At 43.9% G+C, this 17,624-nt stretch overlaps 1 non-coding gene across 1 annotated transcript; it reads left to right on the forward strand.

The window, feature by feature from the left end:
- The first annotated feature begins 350 nt into the window (after positions 1-350).
- TRNAL-CAA (transfer RNA leucine (anticodon CAA)) lies at positions 351-423 on the forward strand. The gene has a single exon. It is a non-coding gene; the product is annotated as a tRNA-Leu (tRNA).
- The last annotated feature ends 17,201 nt before the right edge of the window (positions 424-17,624 follow it).

Consider the following 17,624-nt stretch of genomic DNA (forward strand, 5'->3'; position numbering starts at 1 on the left):
GCGCACGGCGATTGGAAACAGGGGAAGCGGCAGGACTTGCAACTCGGACCAGGGACAGGGCCCAGGAAGAAACACCGGAGGACGGCTGGACGGGCAGTGCATGGCTGCTTTCGGCGGAATAAGAGGTGATTAAGTTGAAAGGAAGTGCCCAGTTTTTGGATGTTGCGTGTTCGTGGGCTGTGCACACGGCTGGGTGGTCGGAAGGACCATGGGTGGCGGAGCTCGCACATTGACTGGCATGTCCCTAGGACATTGGGGTTTTTGTTTTGCTGTTTGCATTTACTGCATTTAAGTGTCCTATGCCGCGGAGGGCCGCATGTGGGAAACTCCCTCCACGTGGGCTGGCCTGTGCCGATATAGCTCAGTTGGTAGAGCTTTGGACGCAAGATCTGAGGGTCCCTGGTTCGATCCCGGGTTCTGGCAATGGTGTTTTTAGACACATTATAAGTCAATAATATGAGGGAACCACGCGAGTGACATAGGGAGGTGTTCTGGCCTTGGGACGCATATGCTGTGTTTTAGTGTCTGATGCATTGCGTTTGGGGTTCAATGCCAACATTGTTTTGGAGGGCAATGGATAGATGAGAATATGAAACATTTAGGACCTTTGGAGATGAGGCTTTCGTTTTGAGGGTCAGAGGGCTTCTGTCATTGCTGTTTAATGTTCGGTCCAATGAAGCAATGAAGCCCGCAGGGGTAGCAGAGGCAGGTTTGTCGCGCGCTGTCCACGAGAACATCGCGTCCACGAGAACATCGCGCCATGAGTTTAAATGAGGCACAATAGCTTTCGCGCCAAATTCTCAAATTACTTATGCAGGGTCAATGAAGTCTCATGGTACTATATTGTTGAGATAAAGAAATAATCGTGAATAGATTTGGGCGTTCCAATTGAGAACGCGAATTATATTCATAAACATGTTGCTGCCTCTTCCGTCATTTCATGGCAGGCCACGGTGTCGCCCTGCGGCGGTTGCTAGAGCTCTTAAATTACTTATGCAGGGTCAATGAAGTCTCATGGTACTATATTGTTTAGATTAAGAAATAATCGTGAACAGATTTGGGCGTTCCAATTGAGAACGCGAATTATATTCATAAACGTGCTTCTGCCTCTTCCGTCATTTCATGGCAGGCCACGGTGTCGCCCTGCCACTTAATCTCCTATGTAAAGCGCTCCGATACCTGACTCGGTTCGGGTCCTGAGAGGGATTCACGGTGCTGCTCGTGTACCGCACTTGATGCGGTACCGGTGTAGTAAAATCCGTGACTTTACTGCCTGAGTGGTTTGCCCTAGGTACAACTTCTCATAAGGGCATTTTACAAAATCGAAGGAATTGGTTCGCATTTCAATTGGAAATGTAGTCTAGCCTGGACCCCCGACTAGAAGTGGGTACACATTCTTTGAATAATAATTTTCCAGTTTTATTTCAGTACACTAATAATTGGATTAATTAGTACTTGCCTCGGAATACTGAAAGGGTCTCGTAGGGAAAACATGTCCTTTTAAAGAAGTTTGAACTAATTCCGTGCGCTATCCTCCATTGCTAAGCTTATTAGAGAGCGAATTGGCATTTGAGAGGTAGTCCTCTTCAATGGTACAATACTTTCGGATACGGGGGACTTGCTCAAAGGTGAGCACATATTTGAGGTCTGAGGGGGCGGGCATCATCCTATGGAGGTTCCCGCCCAGGGGGGAGGGGCCTGCGGGCCACTCCCACAACTCCAGGGGCAAGGTAATGGATGCTACAAAGCAAAGGAGCGCGGGTAGGAGTAGTTCACGCTTTCCTTAGGCTGGTAGCCACCCCGCGCGCGTGGACTCACGACGCCACCGGCGCAGAGTAAGGGCCCTCCTTCAGTGGGTAAATGGAGTTCAGGGCGTAGACCGGGCAATTCCCGGGGTAACACTGCGCATGCGCACATCCAGAGGGGAGGCGCAGCTTGTAGGACCTGACACCGGTAGTGACCCTGCCATATGGCCAGAAATGTACAAAAATTCTAGATGAGGATGTTTAGTATAAGTTAGGAAAACAATCTGTATTAGAGTTGTTAAAGTCAGGCTCTCAAACTTATTGCTAAACCTGAATGTCCTGCTGAATTTTTGTATAAATTGTTGATTATGCAATTAAAAACCTTTTTAATTTCATACTTTAATAAATACGGCCGGGCGACTAGCGCCCGCCTTCCAAAGAGTAAAGACGTCTCGTGTCCACGTTCCTGGGTATTGGGTGCCGGATTGGGGGGGAGGCGGCAGCTAGTCGCTGACCATGTTAAATAGAAAGAGAGAAACAGTAGAAAACGTCCTATGCTAATGAGCCTACCTTGTTACAACACTTTTTTGGGCATTGTATAATTCCCAAATAAACGTTTTCTAATGACTAAACAAAAAGATGTCACCTTATATTCAGGTATAAATAACTGATGCCACTTTTTCTCCTTTGTAACAGGTAGCTTATTCAGACAGAAAGAACGGATGACCACAGCGTCAGGATCACTGGGTCAGATAAGTATTCATATGGGCAAAGTAAATTGAAATGAATGTCAGCGCAAAGCATTTCAGTACTACAGCCTTTCCTTTATTCTTTTCCTTTTCAGGCACTTGTCGAGGGAAAAACGGAGTTCAGCAAGCTGAGGATGTACACGGAACAGGAAGTCTGAGAGGAAGAGATCCGGGAAGGAGAACAAAACCACTACGGAGCAGGACACGGACGAAGATCCCGACGCCCCGGAAGTGCAGAGTAGACCCCGCACTCTCCCTTAACTGGAACGTGAAGAGCTACTGCTCGGGGGTGGCTGCGCTTCTACCTGTCTGGTCGGCCGACTCTCATGCATGCCCCGTGCTTCGGCCATCTTTATAGTCTGCCAAACACCCTGGGATCGGCAACCACGACACGCACTGCCCCTGCACACAGAAGAAGCTCTGCTCCCCTTTCAAAGCAGGCCACATTTCCACCTGCAGAATGAAAGACAAACCAGCAGTTTTAAACAGCATATCCAGCGTTCACTGTTGTGCTGTCACCAGAGCAGACACAAGTCAGCTTCTTTGCTGAGGCAGCAGGTAGTGTACTGTAATGGGTCGCACTGTCCCACTATGAGCCTGGTGCATTCATTGAAAGGTGCACTATGGCACAACCACAAAACCATACACATAATGACGACCAAGTCTCTGCATGGGAAGTGCAAAAATGCAAAAAAGTGAATCCACACATTTGAGCAGTAGGAGAATTTCCAGCTCCCACAGTTGTTCTGTAATCCATATCACTCAGATATTTCACCTAATATGCTGCCAAAGTCCAATTATATTTTTGTTTAGAACTATGTTCTGTGCCAAAGATCCTCTGTTTGAAGAGGACCACAGACCAAACACTGCTTCTCCTAATTTGTTCTTGTTTTGACCCAAATAAAAAAGAAATCAATTACATTCATCCATTTTCAGTCTGCAATGCAAGCGCCTGGCTGACACTGGTCTTGTTACAAATGTAGATTTTGTCACTGGTCTAAAGAGACTTCAATTGAAAATGATCTCTACATGGTTCAGAATGATCTCACATCTGTTAATATTCAGCAACTTCTCTTCAGCCCAACTCATGCTTAAGCACAGCTACACCAGACACAATAGAACACCTCAAGTCACTCAACACAAATCACTTTCCAGATAGGTCACGCTTTAAACCTGTACACTTTCAACCTAGCACTACATGCAGGGTAGCGATCTTCATATCCTTTAAAGTGCTTCAGTGTCACGTCAGTGGCATGATGCACTGTACAAATAAAAGAACAAAACAATGCTATAGAACAGAAGGAGGGCAAAAGTTGCCTTAGATGTTGTAGAGAACATGATATTCTATAGGGCTTGAAAGAGGTTGAGGCCTCCATCTTGCCTAATTCCAATTAACCCTGGGCGCAGTGCTTCGCTCCGTCCACGGAGTGTACGTAGTGTTGCCTACTTCGCGATTCGGAAAGTAGGCGTAGTAGCCAACACTACGCACAGTCCATGCACGGAGCGAGTTGCCCGCCACCCGCCTTCCTCCCACCCTCTTATAAATGCCTATTTTAATTTAAAATAGTGTAAAAGTAAATCAAAAGCACTTACCTGATATGCGGCGTCCCGGGGCTCCCTCTTCAGCTACGCTCCGACTACTTCCAGCAAAATGCGCATGCGCAGGTGCCCGAGCATGCGCATTTCTCGCAAGAAATTCGCATGAGCGGGCGCCCGCGCATGCGCATTTTGCTGGAAGAAGTCGGCGCAAAGCAGAAAAGGGAGCCCCAGGATGCCGTATATCAGCAGGTAAGTGCTTTTAATTTACTTTTACACTATTTTAAATTAAATTAGTCGTGTAGGAGAGGGCAGGAGGGAGGCGGGCGGCGCGTAGTGGGGCTACGCGAAGTGTTTGGGTGGGCGTAGCTTACTGCCCACTTCACGAAGCTTCGCGTAGCCCCACTATGCACACTACGCCCACCCTTAATTCCAATTGATAACAGAAAATGTTTATGTAGGGGCAACCATGTATGCCCGTGGTTTTCGACCCCTTATTTAACTAGTCAAATTCTCACTCTTTAATGTGCTGACCTCAAACATTGCATTGCTGTAAGGTTAAAAGCACTTACTTAGCCAGCAAGCTCGTCTAGTTTCCAACAAATAGTGACTCCACATACATTCTTCATGAATAATAACATTTTGAGCATAAGCAGTGAGGTTTCCTTGTTGATTTTGAAAAATGGGGGCTTTGGTTCCAATAATGGTTTTAGTAGTTCATGAAGAACGCTGTGATTCTGGCATACAGTTTACCATTAATTCAGAGACACTTACAACTGCATATTTTCATTTTTTTATTCCCGATGTCAAAACTATTCAAACATTATAAAAAAGTGTGTCACTTTTCAATGGTAATAAATCAATACAGGAGAGAAATGATATCCCTCTGTGCCTTAACTTGGACAGCTGACAAGCTCTTTGTGTTGGTGGGGATAGGAGAAGCCCACTTACTATGAGGAATAATATACCCCTACTACTTATAAAGAAAATCAACTTGCTTCCTTGTCCGGCAGTGTGGTAATGGAACTACTTGATGACTTGCAAAATGTTAATAATACACAATGAGAAGTTGTTTTTCCAACTCTTTCAAGACAATAAAATGTTCTGTGTAATCTTCACCACTGTGACTTGGATCTAGGTCTTCACACGTGGACACCTTTACCAAGGGTATCATCTGGTTCCATCTTTTAGATATGTTTAAAATTATATATCTACTAGCATGTATCTCAGATGCTAAATACAAAGGGCCTTATTCATGAGAAGTGTTGCATCGCTGCGACAAAGCAGCAAAGCAAAATATTTGAGTGTGCCCTCCTTGCGACACCATGGATGCGCCGTATTTACAGTACAGTAACTGGAAAGTGGGGCACCCACTCTACCCATGGAGGCTTGGGCAAAACAACTAGTAATAGGTAAAGATGCCTACAAGGGATTTCATTAAATATTCCCAGTCAAATCTATTCAAGATAATCACGTGTTGGTCCAGCCCCAACTGGTAGCTGACTAATGAACAATCAGAACATCAATGTAATTATTCAAAACATGAATATTCAACAATAGATAATTTTCAGACAAAGGTATGTCTTCTTTTTAATGAGAAACAATTTTAATATAAACAAAATTAGAAAGGGTGCATTGGAATACAACAAAACACCAAAACACCATGATCGAGGATATATAAAAATTAAAACCTTCAAATCATAGGTGTAAACATCTATTCCAAATTATATTAAAGAAGGAAATGCATCTGAGAACAACAGACAACGATTCCTGAAAAACAACCAATGCTGAGGAAATAGATATGTATGTCAACGTTTTGGTCTTTTGTGGCAGCTTTGTCCGTCAGACCATCTTCAGGGCGAAGAGTGGATTGTTATAGTGGTCCTTTCGATCTGGTCAGGCACTCAGTTTGAAACAGAATAAGCATGATTTAATTAAAAAACTTTTTAGGTCACAGACACCAGCGGGGCCTTATGAATAGGCCCCAGTATACATCACCACTAAAACAGAAAGGCAATAGTCTCAGTCCCAATAAGAATGTTAAAACACGCCCCTCAGTGAAATTGAGCTTTAAGTAGATTAGTCGAGGCCTCAAACGCATTCCATTTTCTGTGTAGACAGCAATTTACAGTATTTACAGTATGGGGCATCATGTCATAAGGAGTCTCATGTGAAAGGGTCTGCGTTACCCTTATGCCCGCCATGAGGTTTTGACGCAATGGCATCCTAGAAGCAGCACCCTAAAATCTTATAGGGTTCAATGCGCCACTTCTACACGGCTTTGATGTGGGGGAACGCCCATCCTTCATACGTAGGGCAGGAGTTTATGAAGTGACGCATCCGCCTAGATGTTTCTCTTTGCAAATATGGCTCAACGTGGTGCATTACTTATGCCACTGCAGCGTCACAAAAACTGACGTAACGGCGGAAGAAATGTGACGCAGCGCTTTCTTAATAAGGCCCAAAATCTACAAGTCTCTAAATTGCTCTCTTAGGTCCTGGTATTTTTAGGAAAGAATGTAAGACAAAGATGGCAAAATTGTGAACACATCTGGAATGTTTTGAATGTATCACAGAACGCATTTTCACTTTCCCTAAATTACATGTTTGGATACACTCAATTACAATTCTATACGCTACCTGTCACACTTTACTTGATTGTATGAATTGAATGAATTCCTATTCAAAGTTTGGTCACGAGGTTTCCTGCCGACAGATTCCAAGAATAAATAAGCATCAGGGGTATCTAGCCAGTGCCGTATTATGCATAAGTATGAAATCTTCTCCAATGAACCACCAAAATAGAGCAAAACAATATAAAGACAGCATTCAGATTAGAATGGAACAGCTGGGGCTGCCCGCCTACAAATACTGCAAATTAGACATTTATACTCATGCGTCGACACAGCTGACATTTCCCCATTTAACTTAGTTAAAATCGTAATGGACCAAGACAGCAAATGTGTTCTGTGAAGCAAGATTTCACCAATCTCTCATACACCTTCATTTTTGTTGCCTGTCTTTGGCAGCTTCTTCAGCCAACTTGCAGTTTTGCAGTTTCCAATTAAAACGCCATTAACTTTTATTTAATCAGCTCCATGCTCCTTCTTTGGAGTGAAAACTTCTAATTGACAAGGAGCGTTGGCATATATATTTATATTTCCATGACACATCTAGATGTGAAGAAATGGATATAAAGATGCGTTTTCCTTTTCTTGCTGTCGTAATATAAGATTTTCATGGAACAAATACCAACTTGCTTTTTTGAGAACAGTGATAATGTTCTCGAATGCTAAAAAATCACAGGAGCACAAATCAGAAAAATAATTCAAATAATGGAGTAACAATATGATTATTACACTGAATGATATGCTATTAATAGCGTAAACACGTAACCTTTTTCCATTGCAGATTAACCATGTTATCTCACTATGAGTATCGGGGTGTATTATCAACCAACTCTATTGTACTCAACCAATGAAACAATGAAGGAAGAAAGGCTGAGTGAACCCTGCTGGGATTCAACCCGGAGATAGGCTGGTAGTGTCGACTGGCCTACAGGGCAGCTAGGGAGTGCCCGACGGGCTGCTCTGACAGGCGCCCAGTGCAACAATCTTTTTCAGCCCCCTCTACCCCCATGATCTTCTCCTCAGATTTGCTGACAACCACCCTGCACCTCATCTGTCCATAGCCCCTCTCTTGCATACATTTCATTTGTTTTAAAGCTTTGGTAAAGGCTGGCTTTCATAATCCACTCAGCCATACACATTAAATACATTCTGGTCTTTTCAGCAGGCATAGAAACCCTCTGCACTAATTTAGGGCAAGTCAAAGCAGCCGATAGACAAAACTCTGTTTTTTCCCTCTAGTGGAAACATCAATCACGAGTTATCTTGAAATGTGTATTGCTGCCTGAAATCTAGACACACAAGCAACTCTGCATTAGCTGCTTTTAAATCGTAAGTTATTGCTAAGCACAGCACCCCCACCTGAGGTCAGTGCCGCACCAGTCCCACTGCCATAAAGCCGGCCCTGCTGACAGGTGAGTGTGTGGGCCATTGTTTTGGTTGTTTGTGGCCCAGTTCTACTGATCTACTGAGCTGTTGATATCCTAGATATCAAAACAAACATTGCCTTCTGCATTCACAGTTGCATGCATTCCTCGATACCATGTAAAACACATTAAAAACTGTCCGATTTGCAACCATGGGGCTCTTTTATCAGCTTTCTTGATCACTAATTGGGGGCCCAATTTATTTCACTGCCCGGCTCTATGTTATGCCCCAGTGGAGACCCTGCCTGCTAGATCAAGACCAATATCAGTATAAATCACTTAAATAGTTCCGGTTGTGGAATTCTCTCTTTGGGATAGGAGTCAGGACAATCCAAAGTCGGAGCCACCAGAATCCAAAGGAGCAGCCTCCATGTTTTCGACATGCACGCGCTCATTGATGGAAGAGATTACATGCTGCTGATGGAGGTGCTCTAGTCATTACGTGGTGAGATGCCATTAGGTCCTTTGTGCAAGAAAGCCACTGTTTTATGCATGGAAACTTGAGTTAAACTGCTGACCTGACCTCAAATTAGTGGAGTGATTTCAAATCAGGTTTCAGTGCCTCATTTTTTTGAAGCTTTAAGCATGATTTAGCCATACACTCAGCACTGTCTTTTATGTTAATTACGTGTTTGACATGCATATTTTGTTATTTCTCAACTACAAACACAGTTGGGTAGCTTTGCAGGGGGCACACCCTATTGGGGATACGTAGAGGAGGAGGGATCAGAAAGGAGGTTAAACCTAGTGAAAGGGGTGAGGAGTCAACCTATCTGAGGTAGTGTTCCTTGAAGAGGCGATTTTTTACTTCTACTTAGGTCTGCAAACTGTGGTGGTGCGCCCCTCCGGAGGTCTGTGGTAGTGTCCCATGAGGGCGCAAATGATTCCGCAATTACATGTAAATGAAGATAGCCTGGAAGCATGAAAGGCTTGTTTCCAGGCTGTCTTCATTTACATGCAGCAGTTAAAGTCCATAAAAAAGTTAGAAGACGGGGCTACTGAGTGGTATGAGCCAGGGTCAGTGAGTGTGAAGATGGCATCAAAGACATAGCTGAAAAAAAGAAACAAATCTGCATTTTTATAGTTTTTCTTTCATCTTCAGGTAACTGCATATAAAAAACACACACACACACCTCCAAATTAAAACGAATGCAAGTTAAACTAATCAAAGGGAAAATTCTCTTTTACTTTAAGAAACCCTAGGTTAAAGTGATCACTGCAAAGTGCAGTGAGGATTAGTGACTTGTTCATTTATATTGCTACGACGTCCCAGTCTGTGACAGAGAGCACTGTGAATGTAATTATTTTAAAATTGAATTACACATTATAGAACAGTATGCTGCACAATACTGTTTAAGATAAAACAAATGCATAAAAAATACATTTTAGTAATAATCATTCAGACTATATTTAGTGTAAATATTTTTATGAATGTCCATTAAAAGGGTGCTCTCCTTTTAATGAACACATATATTAGCTCTAAAAAAGTAAATAGCCCCAAGTGTCTCCCTTAATTAAAACCTACACAGGATCCAAAGCAGTCTTTATATTTGGGGATTAACCAATTGCTCACATTTATATTTCTTTCAGGGAGTGAGCATCCTGGTGATAAGGCATTTTTCTTTTTTCGCAGTTCCCTATTCCTCTCTCTGCTGTACAGCACTGGAGCCCCCTCCGCAACCCCACGCCCATTCTGTGAGTGGTCTCTGCACCCCAGTTATGGCAGTCTTACTATTGGAAATAATTTGGGAGTCAGCATAATGGCCCATGTCACGATTTATTCGCACTGAACAGGGTCCAAGCAACTGAGGGGAGAATGGAACTAAATCTACTTTTGTTGTCGTTTTTTTAAACAAAGCAGCAGAAACACTGCTTTGGGCATGTGGCCTAAACGTAATGGCCCTGTTGAGGGGGAAGAGGAGACAGTCTGCTCCTGAGAGCTGTACTTATCATTGGGCCTGCAGCGGCATTTGAGGCCCAGGGCATATTTGCAGTGTCAGTGTTGCTTTGGTCCTCGGAGCAATAGCCCAAGGGTGGGTAAAAGTGAAGCAGAGGAGATACCTTGATTTGGTCAACAGAGCGATGAGGATGATGAGAGGTGGGAGGGGAAGGGATGGTGTGAGATGGGAGTCTTAGTTGCTAATGAAGGGCAGAGACGACAGCAAAGTAGAAGCTTTCATCACTAAAGCAGGTGCAGTGAAACATTTAACAAGGAAGCCACTGCACCACAACTATGATTGTTTTACTATAAAAAGTGGGCATGAAGGCTCATTTACCTTGCTAGCTTAGGCCAGGTGGCACTTTTGGTGCAAAAAGGGGGGCAACAAATAGTAGCTAATTTTTTTCCAAAAAGCCACCAAGCTTGTTTTGAGATTAAAGTGATGGTCACCCATGGCGAGGACTGAGTAAAAGAAGAGCAGATATCCAGCTTCTCAGGGCTACAGCCATCATTAGTGCAGCAGTTGGGGTTGCATTGGGGCCCACAGTAACCAAATTATGGGTTTCTGTTCTTGTTTGAAGCAGTTGCTTTTTTTATAAGTCCGCATTTAATGTGGATTATGAGATATGTTAAAGTACACGAGATTGATCTCATAATTCCAACATATCTCCCTCTCCTGCTACCCAAATCCTAGCTGTTAGACCTGGTATCATTGGCGTGAGTCTCCCTTCCATTTCTTTTTATTGCCTCCTCTGTTTCTGTTTGCTGGTTTTAGATGCATTGGGCACTTTGCCACTGCTAACCAGTGCCACAGTGCAAGTGCTCCCTATGTTAAATTGTTGTACTTATTAGTGACTCCATGATTGGATTATTTGATTTACTTGTCAGACCCTAGTACAATGCACTATGTGTGCCCAGGGCTTCTAAATCAAATGCTGCTGGTGGGCTTACAGCACTGGTTGTGCCACCCACTGAAGCAGCTTGTAAAGTGTGTCTCAGGCCTGCCATTGCAGGTCCTGTGTGCAGTCTGTGACTGCCATGTCGACGTTGCAAGTGCACCCACTTGCCAGTCCCTAAACATTCCCTTTTCTTCATATCAGACACCTCTAAGGTAGGCCCAAGAGCAGGGTGCATTGTAAGTATAAGGTAGGACATGCCCTGGTGTGTGGCATGTCCTAATAGTGAATTACAGCCATTTTCGTTTTCACTATTGCAAGGCAACCTGTTCCCCATAGCCCAGAATGGGCAGCTTGATTATTATAATCATAACTAACTCAGGGAACTCGGTAGAAACTCGAGTTTAGTATGCTTGAACTCAGAATGATAAAATACATCTTTTAGTGAAGTTGGTTTGAACATTCTGTGTTTGAAAATACCACTTTTGGGAAGTAGGTATTTTCTTGCCTAACCATCCAAGCCTGCCTCTGCTAGGTTGTGTATTCCGTGTCTGGCGTTTGAGTGGCAGGGGCTGGGGGATTCCAGGAGACAGGGTGAGTCAGCACAGGGCTGAATAGAGAGATCTGCATTTATATGGGTGGGAGGAGTTGCACCTGGGACCCGAATAGGGCTGTGCCTTCCCTCCACAATGCTGGCTCCGCCTCCTGTGGTGTGTCTGATGTCCCTGGCCAACACTGTGAAAGAAAAGAAGGAGTCTTGTCAACAAAGTGCTCCAGGACTGACCAGAACTGGTTTGGACTAGGCAGAGGCCTCAATGCCTACAGAGAACAAAGAGGATATGAGTATAAATATGGGGGCCTAGACCCCAAGATTTTAGATCACTTCTGGGAACAAGACAAACCTAATGCCAGGGAAAAGAACCAAGGAGGCAGCAGGAGTTTGGACTGCCCCTCTGCCAGTGTGCTGTTTGCTGCGTTGGACTGCAGTGGTCTCTTCATTGCCAAGGAAAGGAGAAGGAACTTTTAAAGAACTTTCATCATCTTGCAGAATATTACTCCAAGGGCTTAATATGAGCTTACCTCCTGACCGAAGTCTCAGGCATACCAGACTTCACCCCCTTCTGTGTGCCTGCATATGGAACTTCTACAGAAGGAATTCTGCAACACCGACGGTGGCGAGCGATGCCGTCCTCTCCATCGAAGCTGTGAGCGCTGCTCCGACTTGCAATGTGGACCCGATGCCGGCCGCCGTGGCAAATTGACGCCAGCAAATGACATCATCTGCCTGCCATAGCCGTGAGCACTGCTCCGACTTGCGATGCCGGCTTGATGCCTGCTGGTGTGCTGCATCGACTCCGAAGCCGACATCATTGCGAAGCCGATCGTCGACGTGGGTGGTTAAGAATCCAGCGACATCGTGACATCGTACAGAACCGTGGTTTTGGCGCCATCGTGACATCACCTCCTCTCCGGTCAGGAACCGTATACCATTGCCAACGAGAGACCCCCATTTCTAACACTTGCCATACAGTTTTGGAAGGGGCCTAACTTCAAAATATTTTGATTAGGGGTGGCTCAGACAAAAAGGTTTGAAGGCCTCTGCTCTATTGTGAGTTTGTTAGCTAGGTAACAGGGGATATTTGTTAGAGTGCAGCATCTATAGGAGCAGGATTTTTGGGCCAGTGTTTTTGGATTCAGGAATCTTGGACCAATAAACACTGAGTTTGTCAGATTGTTTGAATATTAGTTGAGATATCTAAGTGATATGGATTACAGAACAACTGTACAAGCACAACATGATTTGAATTTGCAGTAAAAATTGGCCAATACACACTGGGGCAAATATTTATGGGGACTTGGTGTTGGGAAATGCAGCAAGTCATCTTGCTGCACTGCCCTACACCAAAGTGAAAGGGCAGGAATTCACCTCATTTATACAATAATGTGTATTCCTGTCATTTTACCCGCCCTGGCACTGTGCAAGCGTGCCTGTGTTGTTGCTGGGATTGTTTTTGTACAGGAAGGGATTCCTTCCTGCACAAAAACCATCCTAAGAGGCATTTTTCCCGTTCTATGTGTGGTGCAGAATGCATTTTTTAAATGATGGTGCATTGTGCAACATGGGTGAATTTAAACAGATGTCTAGTTTCCATGAAGAGTCATTTGAAGATGTTATGGGGGTGGATAACATCAAGGCCATTACATGTTGAGGAAGGCAGCACCCTTACTGTGTCATCAGACGGGGGTGCCAAATTTCAACAAAAGACCAGAGAATGTAAGAAACTTAATTTAACAAGGGTAGCAGTGTGTGGATTGTGTGGATCAGTTAGCAGGGTTTATGGGAGTCTTTGCAGATACTGGTAGCATAGTATTTCTATTGTCCAAAAAAAATCCTCTTTGATCTATCCATTTCTAAATTCTTGTTATCCCTGCATTATCCTATTTACTTATTTTATATCTTTCAAGTTTCTGTACTTTACTTCAAACTGTCTCCGTACTAGTCCGTCTGTAACTTCCTTTCTTCTACTTTGTCAGTCACCTTTCCTTCTCCCCTTATATATTTTGTGGACTGCTTAGTAGTGGTACTGTAAGACTCAGCGAGCCTAGTGGTCATATACTACTACTGTGCCGTGATGAATGCATGCCCAAGTAAGGTATTCTATGCATATTTGTTGAGATGAGAAGAAGGCTTTCTATTACTTGCTTAATCTCAATGACTAAAACCAGTGTGGCCATGGTCGCGTTGCAAACACCAAAGTTCTGTATTTATTAGACGTTGGTGATGACCATGCACCATGGCTAGAAGGAAGCATGAGGACGGCCCCATGCAATTGCCAACCAAGACCAGATGCCCAGATGTCCACCTTTGTATTTCTTTTAAAATCTCAGATTCATCAATAGTTCTGCTACTCCATTACAAAAAGTTATTGTTTGTCTTTACTACCTGGCTTTTCAAAAAGTGCCACCAACAAAATGGCCATCCTGATATTTTTGATGGAAGATACTGTAAATGAATTGTCATGATGTGTGTGTTCGTATTTTGCTATAAAAAAATTAATAGGGGGAGGCGTATCTAGCATCTAAAAAATTTGTAATGTTTTTTCTAGCCACACCGACCACCAGAACCGGGTCCAGCAGTGATGGTGCCAGCCAGGCAGACATGGCAGCAGTACAAGGGGGTCAGCTAGCAGCAGTGCCAAGCAGTGATAAGTTATATTGCTTGCTTATTGACAATCAATAATATTCTCACTGCAAGGATGTACTGTTGACTTGTGAAGAGTTGAACATACCCTCTTTATCAGATAGAGCGGGAGTTGAGTATTTAATGGTCTCCTCTTTCTGCAACTCAGCAGACAAAGTTGTACAATGACCTTTCACTATGATGGATTGATGAAAAAGAGAAAGAAGGACGGAAGGAGAAAGGATGGGTGAAATGTAATAGGAGTGAAAGAGAAGGATGCGTGGGTAAAAGGATGCATATAGGTGGGTAATAGGATGCATGAGTGGGTGAAGGATGGATAAAAGGGCATACGGGTGAAAGGATGCCTGCCTGGTTGAATAGGTATCGGTAAAAGGATGCCAGCCTGGGTTAATGAAAGAACTCCTCGGGTGGGTTTGATGGGTGAAAGGATGCATGGATAGGTAATGTATGTTGGTGAAAGGTTTGTTGAGACTGAGTGCCGTGTTGGGCTGGATAGTTATATGGATGGATGGTTTTTAATAGTAAAGACCTGATGAGAGAATGTAAAACTTAAATGGTGAGTAGCAAAACCAAGGATGAAGAAGAATAATACTAGAATAGCAATGCAACGATAAATGGAAAAAATAGTTGGAATGACGAAGTAACAAGGGACTAGGGAAATCCTCTGGAGGGGCATTCTCCTTCTCACCTTCTTTACTGGCTTGGAATAGTTTTATCAAGGCTTTGAATCAAAGGGTTGAAGTGGTATTTCTGACTACTCCCTTGACTCACAGTAGTTTTCATGCATGACACATATAATGTATCCTATCCACCCATCACCAATCACCTCCCTCCCTACCCATGGCATTTCACCAGTGACACCCATGATTGGTGACCTAATTGCTGCATGCTTTTATTTGGTGGTACTGGATTGTTGTCTGTGGAATATGCGTCTGCTTCAGTTTGTGAGCCATTTACAAAGTCCATGGCAATGTGCTTCCCTTCCCTTCAAGTGCCCACTCAGTCACTTTCTAATAAATAACTCTTTCCCTGAGGTCTATCCCAGTCTTCTTTAAAATTTCAAATCAACATTCTTTGCATGCACCACATTTTTCTGGCTAAGTGATATATTTTATTGTGGCTTCCATATCTGATTACTTCTGTTCAAATGTTTCCCTTTCAACATTTGTCAAGCAGTGATTCACTACAAGCCAATGCTTTGGCACATGTTGATGATCAATAAAATATCTATCTTCCCGGCCTAATCCCACTAACTTACCAGCAGTAGAGTAAGTTAATAATTCTTTTCTTTACTGCCAAGCAACTCTATTTAAATGTCAAAGTATGGTGACAGAAAGTGAGGCCAGGGAGTAAAGTCAGTGGGACTAAGAGTAAATGAAATCACACTAACCCCAGGGGAATCCTGGAGAGGGAACTAAAGGCACTGGGTGCTAGGAGCAGGCCAGCCTCCAATACAAAATTTCCAACACAAATGGGGCCGCTCCCAGTACAGTGACGAAGGCACTCTAAAACTGAATTGTGAGTGTGGACATCTCACAAAAAGTGAAGGACTGGCCTCACACACCACCGGGTGTCATGCATCATCATCAGCAGTCCGCGCCCTCTAGAAACTGGGAGGCACTTCTAAACTAAGTAGTGTCCAATGAAAAGTAAAAATCATCATAGTTGCCAAATAGATTTTAATAGGACGGGTAGCTATATGGGATTATAAAGGTGGATGGGGGAATTTATTGTCCCCTCCCCGTAGTGAAGGTGGTCAACATGTATCTGCCATTTGTCCCAGGTGGGTCCGTGCCATTGATTGGGGAGGACAGAAGGATACACCTAGGTGCAAACACGAGAGATGCACCTTGAGGCAAGTCAGACAACAGGGTTCTCCCCTCCATTCTCCTCCAATGGGGCATGTAGGGTATGTTCCTAGGGCTTGATGCGAGCCCTTCTCTCCAGTGGAGTGTGACAAAGGTCATCCCACCAAGTGGTACCTTCTCACCACAAAATTGGTAAGAACAGAGCCACTCTCCTTGGTCCTGATGAATGCCACGGACCCATCTGCGCCAAACGGCAGAAACATGTTGACCACCTTCACTACGGTGAGGGGACAGTATATAGTGCCTTGGCTTCTGCGGATGGGATAGTCTCTGACAAACATGGCTAATACAATATCATGTTCCTTAATCCTTCCCCGGTACTGTAGTGCCTCATTTTTCCCACAGTCTACTTATGGCAGACAAGAGGATGTCTGTATGATTGATTTTATAGTGTGCCTCGTTACATATCTTATTCATAGCATTCATCTGCCTTGTAGTCAGGGTAAAATTGAAAAGCATTTTCGCCAGAGAATGGCCATAGGAGTAAGATAATTGTCTATTACAGCTGCCCCACCTGCAGACAGTAGCAAAGTAACACGAATGTGACTAGAGTGCCTGGTGAGCTAGCATGCCTCCATTAATTTAGCACAAGGGAGAGAAGAATAGTTACTTGTGTACTCCATAGTGCATAATATCTGAAAATCTAATCATATCAAAATTGAATGGCCCAAGGATACCAGCAAATGAACTGCTACTAAGTCACTACATTATGTGTTTTGCTAAGACCATTGTTTGCAATGTATCTTTTTCCATTCTTGATATAGCTAATTCTGCTGATCCTAACAGGCAGAGGATAGCAGCCTGGATGTGGCAGAGGGAACTGGAGGCCATCAGGACACAATACCAGTGGCTGGTGGTCAATGAGGGGGAGGGGGAGGTGGCAGCAACTGCAGATACACAGGGACCCAGCCAGACCCAGTGCTTCCAGTTCCAAGCGCTGCAGTCCAAAAACAGCCATCTGCTGCCGTTCTATCACAGCTGTCCCCCTGATTTCAACGCATTTCAGCATTGTGTCATGAAGAGGCTGCTGTGCATGGAAGCCAGACAGGAACAGATGGATAGGCACCTGAAGAAGTTCCAAGCCCGCTGTAAGTGTCCTTTTCTACTCCTTTGTTAATCCTTTTTTTGGTGGATGGGACTTGTTGTGGGGAGAGGGTGGAAATGTCGGTTTTGTGAAAAATCTGGGTTTTTTATGAACAATTTCACTTTGGGACGTGCTCGGAATTTGAGACATTGGTTGGGGATGAGGAGAGGGTTGAGTGAGTTGTGGGTTTAGTTTATATTGTATAGGGAATAAATATTTCATAGTTTTATATATTTGCCGCAGCCTGTTTTTAAAATCTGCTGATAGTGTATAACAACAAATTATTTATGAGGTACCCACCCTTGTCCTACTACTCTTTCCTCCTAGTCTCTGTAGTCTGCCACTATATTGGCCCGTTATGGAGTGGTGGGTGATTTTCCATCATTTATATATATTGCAGTACAACAATGATCCATACAGTTCTCTTACCTGAATAGATGAAGCACAGGCTGCATGGTTTCCCAAGTTGCCATTGTGGTGGTAGTAGTAGCATGCTAGTGCACTAACAGTGAAGACAGACATCAGAAGCGAGGCCCATTTCCCATCTAGCT

Source organism: Lissotriton helveticus, chromosome 1_1 (assembly GCF_964261635.1).
Source record: "Lissotriton helveticus chromosome 1_1, aLisHel1.1, whole genome shotgun sequence".
NCBI classification, from domain to species: domain Eukaryota; kingdom Metazoa; phylum Chordata; class Amphibia; order Caudata; family Salamandridae; genus Lissotriton; species Lissotriton helveticus.